This window comes from Peromyscus maniculatus, chromosome 3, assembly GCF_049852395.1.
Source record: "Peromyscus maniculatus bairdii isolate BWxNUB_F1_BW_parent chromosome 3, HU_Pman_BW_mat_3.1, whole genome shotgun sequence".
In the NCBI taxonomy this organism is placed as follows: domain Eukaryota; kingdom Metazoa; phylum Chordata; class Mammalia; order Rodentia; family Cricetidae; genus Peromyscus; species Peromyscus maniculatus.
The window spans coordinates 91001537-91012833 of NC_134854.1; the positions used below are offsets into that span (position 1 = coordinate 91001537).

General features: G+C 41.1%; 1 pseudogene; it reads right to left on the reverse strand.

Annotated features, from left to right (window-relative positions):
• Positions 1-8594: 8594 nt before the first annotated feature.
• On the reverse strand, positions 8595-10671 carry LOC102906499 (LIM and senescent cell antigen-like-containing domain protein 1 pseudogene; annotated as a pseudogene).
• Positions 10672-11297: the final 626 nt, after the last annotated feature.

The window sequence follows — 11297 nt, forward strand, 5'->3', positions numbered from 1 at the left end:
CTCTTCCTGCCCTAACAAAGGACTAAACTTCTGAAACTCTGAACAAACACTGTTTAAATGCTTTTTTAAAACAAGAGTTGCCATGATCATGGTGTCTCTTCATAGTAAAAGAACAGTGACTAAGAAATATAGTAAAGGGCACAGTTTAATAGAGGAATATATATCAGTTCCTGACTGCTTTAATGGATAATTTTGATTCAGAAAGGCAGACAAGTCCTGCAGAATCAAAATAGGTTTTCACTGAGCTTTAACTCCATTATTCCTGGTTGATGAAAGGGGACATGTTCACCATTTTCCTTAGACAAATGCAACATCATTGTTATTGCAGCTGATGAGACCAGAAATGCATGACCAGTGAGGTGTAGCCATGGGACTCGTGCTCCAAGACCCTCAGCTGCAACAAATAATGAGGAGTTCCTCAACACTTCTCTCTGACAGAGAAGTAACAGGTTTGGCAGCTGGGTCACCTCAAGCAAAGATGTTTTTGTTAGGGTGTGAATCACTGTGGGAGGAGCATGTGAACCTTGCAAACATTAATATACTCCCAAATCCTCAGGCTCCACTCTGCTGATTTTGAGTGTGAAATCTGTGCCTGACCCACTGCCACTGAACCTGTCTGGGACTCCAGAATATCTATTGGAAACCTTGTAGATCAGGAGCTGTGGAGACTGGCCTGGCTTCTGTAGGTACCATTCCAAATAGGTGTTTCCATCACTATGTACAAGGCTCTGACTAGACCTGCAAGAGATGGAGGCTTTATCCCCAAGGCTGACAGGCAGGGAGAGTGGAGTTTGAGTCATCACAACATCCCCTCTGGAAGCTGAAATAAAGACAGAAAAGAACAAAGTCATGGACAAACTAAGTTGATTTTTAAAAATTTATTTCAGTTTAGATGTTTATATTACCTAAAATTCTTTATATACTAAAATTTGCTTTTTAACAAAACAAGTGAACTAACAGCCCTAAGGGGCTTCTAGCTGTGATTCAGACCATCTCAGTCCATCTGTATCATAATCTTCATTGTAATACAGGATCCTTCCCATCTGGGTTCTCCCTCTCACAGATGTAAATCTCACAGGCCCCATCCTGGAGGATAAGGTCCATCCTCCCTACATGGACAGAATCCATGTGATCAGCAGTGAGACTCAGGACTCATCCCCACTACCCATCCTCCTTCCTCACTGTTCTTACCAGGAATCCTGAACACTAGCAGCACCAACAGCACAACAGGTAACTTCATTTTGAGGAGGCAGTCTGAGGAGACTGATCCGTCACTGCAAGAGGACAATTTTTATCTCAGACTAAGAAGGGTGGGTCCTCCCAAGGGAGCAATATGCAAAGGCCTGGGTTAGTGCTGCAGTACAGGCAGAGGAAAGAGCTATGAGGATTTTCATGTTGGCCCCTCCTTCTTTACCAGAGTCAGAACAAAAGGATAAAAAGGAGCAAAGTTGTTTCTAGTCCAAGAGGGGCCTGCTGGTGCTTATCTGATGAAGGAGTGTGAAGATGGTACACTGGTCACCACAGTCCAGCATAAGGACCCTAAGGCATGAATAACAGAAATTCATTTTCTTAGTGTGTAAGGGGCTTGAAAGTCCAAGACCAAAAACCAGGAGGTATTTTCTTTCAGAATGTACTTCTAGTTGGCCACTTCCATGTCTGGCTCCCACACAACTTTTCCTGAAAGGATTTTTTGAGTGTGTAATCTTCTTTCAAAACATTATTTTCTAACAGTTAAACATGTATCTGAAAATACAGTTTATCTCATTTTGTAAATTTAATTTATATTTCATCATGCTGTGATGACAGGGATATAGAGGTGGCTTTTGCCAAACAAATTGAATTTTCACTTACACTTTCAGGTGTCCAAAATGTGCTCCTGTTTTGTGGGGTAGAGGTTTTTGAAATATGATCTTATAATTCTCTGGATTTCCTCAATGTCTGTTGTTATGTCCCCCTTTTCATTTCTGATTTTGTTCATTTGGATTCTCTCTCTCTCTGTTTTTTGGTTAGTTTAGATAAGGGCTTGTCTATCTTGTTGATTTTAGCAAAGAACCAACTCTTTGTTTCATTAATTTTTTGCATTGTTCTCTTAGTTTCGATTTTATTGATTTCACCCCTCACTTTGATAATTTCCTGGCATCTATTCTTCCTGAGAGACTTTGCTTCTTCTTGTTCTAGAGCTTTCAGGTGTGGTGTTAAGTCACTAGTATCAGATTTCTCCAACTTCTCAATGTGGGCATTTAGTTCTATGAATTTCCCTTTTAGCACTGCTTTCATATTGTCCCATAAGTTTGGGTATATGGTGTCTTCATTTTCATTGATCTCTAGGAAGTCTTTAATTTCTTTCTTTATTTCTTCCTTAACCCATTGGCGATTCAGTTGAGTATTATTCAGTTTCCATGAGATTGTAGGTTTTGTGTAGTTTTTGTTGTTGTTGAAATCTAACTTTAAACCATGGTGGTCTGATAGAACACAGGAGGTTATTCCAATTCTTTTGTATTTGTTGAGATTTGCTTTGTGGCCCAGTATGTGGTCAATTTTAGAGAAAGTTCCATGGGGTGCTGAGAAGAAGGTATATTCTTTTTTGTTAGGGTGGAATGTTCTGTAGATATCTATTAGGTCCATTTGGGTCATGACATCAGTTAAGTCCTTTTTTTCTCTGTTAAGATTCGATTTGGGAGATCTGTCCAGCGGTGAAATTGGGGTGTTGAGATCTCCCACTATTAATGTGTGGGGTTTTATATGTGGTTTAAGCTTTAGTAGTGTTTCTTTTACATATGTGGGTGCCCTTGTGTTTGGGGCATAAATATTCAGAATTGAAACTTCATCTTGGTGAATCTTTCCTGTGATGAGTATGTAATGCCCTTCTTGATCTCTTTTGATTGATTTTAGTTTGACGTCTATTTTGCTGGATATCAGGATGGCTACACTCACTTGTTTCTTAAGACTGTTTGATTGGAAAACCTTTTCCCAGCCTTTTATTCTTAGGTAATTGCTGTGGGACGGTCTGTATGTCAAATTGCTCTGATTGGTCAATAAATAAAACACTGGTTGGCCAGTGGCCAGGCAGGAAGTAGGTGGGACAAGGAGAGAGGAGAATTCTGGGAAGTGGAAGGCTGACGCAGAGAGACACTGCAGCCGCCGCCATGACCAGCAGCATGTGAAGATGCCGGTAAGCCACCAGCCACGTGGCAAGGTATAGATTTATGGAAATGGATTAATTTAAGCTATAAGAACGGTTAGCAAGAAGCCTGCCACGGCCATACAGTTTGTAAGCCATATAAGTCTCTGTGTTTACTTGGTTGGGTCTGAGCGGCTGTGGGACTGGCGGGTGACAAAGATTTGTCCTGACTGTGGGCAAGACAGGAAAACTCTAGCTACAAATGGCGCCCAACGTGTTGGCAAGAGTTTCTACCTAAAACCTGAGAAAAGATTCTAAAACGGAGCTAAAAACAGCTTCCTAATTGTCTCTCTCAAATGAGCAGCAGCTGCTGGTTTGAGTTACTGGCGGGTTCCTGGCGTGTGAGCTCGATCTGCAGTATGGCGGGAATGAGGCCTCTGCAAGTGGCACATTAAGCTGCATGGTGGATTTAGCTTTTGCTAGTACAAAACAAAAAGAGGTTCCTGGGCTACACGCTGCTTTGATAAGAAGCATAGACCCACTATTTCTGAGAGTTGATGGGTCCCAGAGCTGGCGGAAAACGTACCACCGCCATGTTGGGAAGCTGAAGTGGGCGGAGCCAGCAGCCACAGTGCCATTTCAGGCTTAAAAGGCTGCAGTTTAAAGCAATAGGCTCAAGGTAATATAAAAAATAAGCCACATAAAGATGGCTACCACACAGAGAATCTGGATTATGTTCTCTTTGATATTCATAACTGAAGAGAAACATTTGATTGCAAAAGCTGTTGAGTTATGCCAAAATGTGTATTTTAAAGGTACCTTAACTTCAAAATTTGGATGTAAGGATATGTTGCTTTGGAAAAGAGGCTCTGCTTTTGTTTCTACAGAAAGCCAGAGGCTATGGATTTGTTCCAGATTAAGATACATCAGGTTTGACCAGCCAAGACCACCTGAAAGGTCTCTGATGACACCATGGCCCAGATGATCCAACATCCAGAATTGTTTCAAGGCAACTGGCTCAGACAATACGGTCTCACGGACTACTCCATGATCCTAAAATTTTCTTTGTGTCCCCATAAGATACAGCGCCCCCCTCCAGCAGGAAGTAGTAAGAGAAGCTACACCCAAATTCCCAAATATAACAAGCTGACTTTGGAGATGTGTAAAAGTTAAAACCTTCCTTTTAAAAAAAAGAAAGGGGAAGTGCTGTGGGACGGTCTGTATGTCAAATTGCTCTGATTGGTCAATAAATAAAACACTGGTTGGCCAGTGGCCAGGCAGGAAGTAGGTGGGACAAGGAGAGAGGAGAATTCTGGGAAGTGGAAGGCTGACGCAGAGAGACACTGCAGCCGCCGCCATGACCAGCAGCATGTGAAGATGCCGGTAAGCCACCAGCCACGTGGCAAGGTATAGATTTATGGAAATGGATTAATTTAAGCTATAAGAACGGTTAGCAAGAAGCCTGCCACGGCCATACAGTTTGTAAGCCATATAAGTCTCTGTGTTTACTTGGTTGGGTCTGAGCGGCTGTGGGACTGGCGGGTGACAAAGATTTGTCCTGACTGTGGGCAAGACAGGAAAACTCTAGCTACAGGTAATGTCTGTCTTTGAATTTGAGATGTGTTTCTTGTATGCAGCAGAAAGATGGGTCCTGCTTTCATATCCATTCTATAAGCCTATGTCTTTTCATAGGTGAATTAAGTCCATTGATATTAAGGGATATTAATGACCAGTGATTGTTCATCCCTGTTATTTTTTGGTGGTAGTGTGTGTACTTCTCTTCTTTGGGGTTACTGCTGTGGTTTTTATCTATTGCCTGTGTTTTCGTGGGTGTATATGACTTCCTTAGGTTGGAATTTTCCTTCTAGTGCTTTCTGTAGGGGTGGGTTTATGGATAAGTATTGTTTAAATCTCGCTTTTTCTTGGAATGTCTTGTTAATTCCGTCTATGATGATTGAAAGTTTTGCTGATTATATTAGTCTGGGCTGATATCAATGGTCTCTTAGTGTCTGCATTACATCTGTCTAGGTCCTTCTGGCTTTCAAAGTCTCTATTGAGAGATCTGGTGTTATTCTGATGGGTTTGCCTTTATAGGTCACTTGGCCTTTTTCCTTTGCTCCTCTTAATATTCTTTCTTTATTCTGTACGTTTAGTTGTTTAGTTATTATGTGGTGAGGGGACTTTTTTGGGGGGGTCTAGTCTGTTTGGTGTTCTATAGGCTTCTTGTATCTTCATAGGCATTTCCTTCTTTATGTTGGGAAAGTTTTCTTCTATGATCTTGTTGAATATATTTTCTGTGCCTTTGAGTTGGTATTCTCCTTTTATCCCTATTATTCGTAGGTTGGTCTTTTCATGGTGTCCCAAATTTCTTGGGCATTTTGGTTCCTGACTTGAGTTGGCTTTAATGTTTTCTTTGACTGATGAATCTATTTCTTCTACTGTATCTTCAACGCCAAAGATCCTCTCTTCCATCTCTCGTATTCTGTTGGTTGTACTTGCATCTGAAGTTCCTGATCATTTACTCAGATTTTCTATTTCCAGCATTCCCTCTGTTTGTGTCTTCTTCATTTTTTCTATTTCCCCTTTCAGGTCTTGGACTGTTTCATTCATTTGTTTCATTGCTTTTTCATGATTTTCTTTCCGCACTTTTTTCTTTTATTCCAGGACTTGATTGTTTTCTTCCAGGACTTTATTGTTTTCTTCTAATTTGTTTGCCCTTTCCTCTAGTTGTTTATAGCGTTCTTCCCATTTTTTTGTCTTTTCCTCTACACAAGCCTCTACCTTCTTCATGATGTTATTCATAAGGCTGTTTTCTTCTGCTTCTTCTAAATTTTGCTGTTCAGGTCTAGATGTTGGAGGCAGGCTAGGTTCTGGTGATGCTGTATTGATCTTCATTTTTTTGTGGACTTCTGCCTTTATGTCTGCCCATCTCCTTTGGTTCCTTCTTGGTCTTTTTTTATGAATTATGAACATTTATTAAGCACCAAAGGTATACAGCAATGGTTGGTACATAAGAAGCACAGATATTGATATAATTTCCTACCATTAAGCTTACAATCTAAAGTAAAATACAAGAATATTGTCAGCCTACATCAAAGTTTCCTAAACTTATAATTGGTTACTTTGGCAAATGGATGAGGCAAAATGACCTATTTCAGGCAAAGTGTTAATAAGGCTTTGAACGTGACACAAAAATATTTTATGTGTATCCGTTTTCCCCATTACATTAGGATAACTAAGGACAAAAAGAGCACTTAGAAATTTGATGAGCACAATAAATTATTTCAGATTGCCCCTAAAATTCAAACAGAGATGTTCACTGGCAAGGCCAGCAGCCAGCAAAACCCAACAACAAACAGGAACTAGACCAAGTCTTTGTCTTTGTTCCACTTAAACCTCCCCATCTTCTTCCACACTAAGGGTTCCAATGCCACCCACCACAGAGAGAAGCACCTTCTCTTGACTCTGTATCATATAAGTACCAAGTCAAACTTGCAGGAAGAGTCCTGTCTGAAGAGGACTGAGCAAAGACTGCAGTGCTGGCTCTGGCTATGCGATGACATGTAAGACGTGTAAGCCAAGGCTCAGGCATACATCTCCAAAGCGATGAGGGAAGCATGTGCACGCCTGCTTTTCTGCTCCCTATTTCTAGTGAGTTACCTAAGAACTTAGCATTGAGACCCTAGGCTACAAATTCTATTTGCCTAAGCGCATGGATAATACTTCATAAATACTTTTAAGGTGTTCACTGCTTGTCATTATTAGCTGATAAAGGCACACTGAAGATATTTTGGTTCTTATTGTCAAACACAATTTTAGACTGCTAAACAAACACAAAGCATGTATTGTTTTTAATCACTTATAGTTTTCTTAATCACAAAAGAATGTTAAAAAATAAAATAACTGGTTACAAGTTCGTTATCTGAAAGCAGAAATGTATTCTATAATGTGCATAACTAAGTATTTGAAAAAAGTCACGATTACAAACATTTGAATGGCAGAGTAATAGCATCCTGAGATACACTTTTTTGTGTGTATGCATGAGTATATTTCTGAATGTGTGCATAAGTGTGTGGATGTGGAGACCAGATGTCAATCTTGGGGTGTCTGTCATTCCTCAGGAGCCATCCACTTTGCTTCTTTTGAGACAGATATTCCCCTTGGATCTGGGGCTCACCAGTTAGACTGGGTTGGCTACCAAGTGAGTCCAGGGATCTGTTCACCTCCAGGTTCAAACTCAGGTCCTCAGGCTGGTATGACAAGTACTTTACCAACTGAGCTCTTTCCTAGGCCCCTGAGATAGCCTTTATGGCAAAGCAATATACTAGTGTTTTTGTTTGTGGGGATGTCTGGGGGACAGCATCACAGACTGTAACCTAGGATTGGCCTCCGAATCATAGCAACCTTCCTGCTTTAGCTCCCAAGTGCTGAGACTACAATGTGAGTCACTATACCCAGCAATGTTGGCTATATATATCTTGGTAACATAGAAAAAAAGGCAACACATTAGCAGCAGAAACATTTTTAAGATGCTCATACTGTTGCATATTGAGTTTATAAGAAAAAAAATGGTCCAGACATTTCAGGATAAAAATTTCTATGAAATAGAACTGATTTTTACCTAAAGTTAATATTATTACTACCCTCTTTCAATCTAAAAGTATCATTTATAACTTTTTACTATCTTATAGTAGATAAAACCCAATTATGACATTTGAAATGAAAAATCCTAAAACATATATCACCATCATTCTAATAAGAGGACAGGGATTAATTTCCATTGGCTTCCTGAGAAAAGAATTTTTAAAAAAGTTTATATCAGTGGTGAATGATTCTAAATTTATAAATCTCAGCCCAAGTATTTTTATTTGGTATTGTATGAAACATCTAGAATCTAGAATTCTTGATTAGGGAATACAGTTTTCTTTTCTTCTCTCTCTCTCTCTCTCTCTCTCTCTCTCTCTCTCTCTCTCTCTCTCTCTCTCTCTCTCTCTCTGTGTGTCTCTCTCTCTCTTTCTTTTTTTGTTGTTTTTTGGACAGGGTTTCTCTGTGTGTAGCTTTGGTGCCTGTCCTAGATCTCGCTCTGTAGACCAGGCTGGCCTCGAACTCACAAAGATCTGCCTTGGCTCTGCCTCCCCAGTGCTGGAATTAAAGGCATGCACCACTGCTGCCTGGTGGGAATGCAGTTTTCTAAGGCAAGGCAAGTTAGATTATGTATGAAGCATAAATATTAGCACACAGGTAATATGACCTACACAGTCACTTTTTTGGAAACAATGTTTCAATATGCAGCCTTAGCTGGCCTAGGACTCCCAAGAGATTTGTCTGCCTCTGCATCCAGAATGCAGGGATTAAAGACCAGGGCTGCCATCCCTGGCTCACACCCATTTTCAAAGTATACATTTCTAGCTGCATAATATTTCATTTCATGTCCTACTTGAATACTATATATTTTACATTAAGCTTAAAAGCATAATTGTGTAATATATTTTTAAAATGCTTCATTTTCCCAATATCACAAAGTGTGCAGTATTTTCAAGATAACTGGCATAGTTTTTTTGTTTGTTTTGCTCAAGACTGTAAAAGACATACTAGTAGCTACAGCAACTTTATTAAGAAACTGTACAAAGAAAAAAGTTCATAAGGAGAACAAAACAGAAAACTAAGCATAGTGATATAATAAAAATTCAAGTCATTCTGAAACACTTCTGCTTTTTAGTAATATGCATGTTCCTTTTACAACACTAACTGGATAAATACACTAAGACTGCATAGGAATTATTTTGGTAGTTTACTTATCTTTCTTATATCCTTCTCCAGTATAGGAGTGAGTTTTCTTATGATATAAAATAAAGTCTGGAGTCTTTTAAAATCTGAGTCATGTAAAACCTCACTCTTTATAAATCCCAGTCAAAGTATTTATTTTTATTTGGTATTATATAGCATTCCTGATTAGGGAATGCAGTTTTCTAAGGCAAGCAAGGCAAGTGAGATTAGGGATGAAGCACAGGTATCAGCACACAGGTCATATGATGTGCACAGCCACTTCTCATCTTTGAAACAAGGTTTCACTGCACAGCTGTGGCTGGCCTAAGACTGTGGAGGTTAGAGGACGGTTTGTAGAAGTGGGTTCTCTTCCCACACAGACCCAGTGTTGATTTGCAGAGCACAGTGCTTCATGTTGAAGAGTTAAATTTATTGTTTGGAAGACAAGGCTTAATCAAAATTACCCATTAACATGTTTTTTTTTTTTAATTTTATTTTCTTTCCTCTTTATTTTTTAAATAGTCCACAGACTGCTAAGGCTAAAGTCTTGATTTCATCTGTGTTTTATATCAGAATAGATATGTTTTCTTTTTAAATCAGAAAAGGGAAGTGAAGAAAAGCATTCTAATGCTTTGATCCACCTTTAGATAAGGGTGGGTCAAGTTAAGTACTATAGGTTAGAAGACAGAACAGAACAAAACAAACCAACCAGAAGTTACTTCCTCCCTAAAGTCTCAGCCAGTTTCTTAAGTCTTTTCTTCAATTCCAGTGGGAATTTCTCATAGCACTTTTTACAGACTGGCTTCATGTCAAACTCCACAAATTTATTCTTGAGTGTTAACTTGGTATTGCAGGTGGAACAGGCAAAGCAGCTCATACACCAGGCCTTGTTGAGGGCAGAGACCACGTCCCCTTCTATTACACGGTTGCAGTGGAAACAGACATCACCGAATAGCTGATTATAGTGAGTTTCACAATAAGCCAAGCCCTTCCTCTCATAATGGCGATGTCCAAGAAATGGCTTTTCACATTTTGCACAAACAAAATGCTCCACATGCCATTGCTTGCCCATGGCATTCACTACTTGCCCTTCAATGGGCCTCCGACAAGCACCACAGATAGGGACTCCCATCTTATCATGATATGGCAGACAGTACAGCTCCCCTTTCAGCTCCCGGGAATCAGCAGTTAGCTCCTTCCCGCAGTTGGCAAAGTTGAGGTGGTCTGGATGGTAAGGGTCATTCTTGAAGATCAGAGGCTGTTCATCAATGATGGCATGGCATTTCTGACAGATATATTTCCCAAGGCCTCTGGCCTTTTCACGATTATGACATGGACGACACAGGTGTCTGCCAGCATTCTTGACAAACCCTATGTCTGCCAGCACTTCCTGGCAGAGGTCATATCGAAAGCACTCAGGATGCCAGCTGTTGTTCATGGCTTTAATAACCCGACCAATGATGAATTCACCACACTGGTGGCAGCAGGGAGCAAAGAGCATCTGGAAATCATGCTCACAGTACTTCCTTCCTTCAAACTCATAGAAGAGTCCTTCTGGGAATTGCTGGAAGCACTGAGCTCACACGAAGCACTGTTCATGGTACAGCTCGCCATTACTGTTCACGATCTTCTCAGGTGCAAAGCCTCCCTTGCAGCGCTCACATGTGGCGCTGGCCAAGGCATTGGCCATGTTGCTGTTGGTCATTCCGGCCACCATGCCCAGCATCTCCGCGGTCCACGCCGGGTCCCTCGGTGCCTCTGTCCCCGCTGCCGCAGCCGCACCCTCTTTCCCTCACTGCCCGGGTGCTCCTTCTTGGTCTTATCAGTGCACTTGCTTCAGACAGAGCTGACAGATTCAGGAAGTCTCTCTCTCTTGTCCAAATTGGAACTCCAGGGCAGGATGAAAGCACTTATCCAGAAGGGAAATCTGGGGCAGGATGGGGGCTCTCTCTGCTCCAGAAGGAAAGTCTGGGGCAGGATGGGAGCTCTCTCTCTGGCCCATAAGGGAAGTCTAGGGCAGGATGGGAGCTGGGGGCCAGACTCTAAGTCTCAGGAAGTGGCTGGGGTCTCAGGCAGATGGGCATGGGGCCAGGGAGTAGAGATTGCAGGGTCTGCCGGGTTCTTGGAGAAGGGGATCCTTCCCGGTGGGACTAGAAGGGAAACAGCCTGGTGGCCAGAACCTGGGGCCAAGTTAGGCAGGTCTTCCCTGGAGTGGCTGGTGTTCAGGGATGGGGTCCGGGCTGAACCAGGACACTCACCTCTGGTCCAGAAGGAAAGTCCAAGGCAGTGTAACTGTAATTCTTGCTTGATAATTGTTTTGTTATCTGTAATTTTACTATGTTAAAGTTAAAACCCCTTTGGAAATAAAAAAGAAAAGGGAAAGTACTGTGAATATTGCTCTACATAAATA